Here is a 914-nt window from a genome sequence, read left to right on the forward strand (position 1 = left end):
TTGTCCCGGCAGCAGCTGCAGGCTCATTTATAGCTTAGACATGGGTAGCGGTGGGCAGAGGCACTTGTTCCTGGCAGAAATGTTATGAACCATGGGCTATCTAAAGAGGGTGCTGGTGCTGCCCCCAGTACACAGTCCTGTCCTTCACAGTAGCTGCACACAGCACTCCCAGTTTTGGGAAGCAGCTGCTTTCCACCACCCACCTGAGAAACGTGAACTTCTGGTGCCATCCTAGGTAGTACATTGCACACAACTGAGGTAGGTCCACCTTACCTCAGAGACTTAGATATCACTCGATGGTCCCTTCCCCACCTCTGGTGTGGACTGGATGTGTCCCTGAGCTAAATAATACAAATTCGCTTTTTTTTTTTTTTCAGAGACAATGATAAAGATTTGCCTTTTCCCTTGATGTTTCTCTATCAACTCTTTCAAATTTTGGCTGGAAAAAATTGTGGCAAGGTACCACAGCAGGAATGTGGATGCCATAGCTGCTGGGACCAGAGCACGCAGCATTCAACTGAACTTTGCATGTTCGGCTTTCTGTGTTTCAGTCTGCACGTCTCATCCAAAAGGGCTGATTGAGCTATGGGTACAATGAACTTCACATTGACCACTGATGAGAGCACGCATGCTCACCCTGCAGCTGGGAGCAGTTCCCTGTGGGCTACTCATGGGGCAGTCACACTGGAGATGTGTTTGTGGCACTTACTGATCCCATTACTGGCAGTTCCAGAAAAGGATCCTTGAGCCAAGGAGCCCGAGCTCTCAGAATTGATCAGACTGCTGCAGTAGATCTAAAAGGCCGTATGGGCTGCTGAAATAGCCTCCAAAGCTGTTGGTCCTGCCCTGTTTGTCAGCACCATGGTCTGTTAAAAAAGAGAAGAAAACAGGACACAGGAAGCACCAACACGAGG

This window comes from Cygnus olor, chromosome 5 (genome assembly GCF_009769625.2).
Source record: "Cygnus olor isolate bCygOlo1 chromosome 5, bCygOlo1.pri.v2, whole genome shotgun sequence".
NCBI lineage: Eukaryota > Metazoa > Chordata > Aves > Anseriformes > Anatidae > Cygnus > Cygnus olor.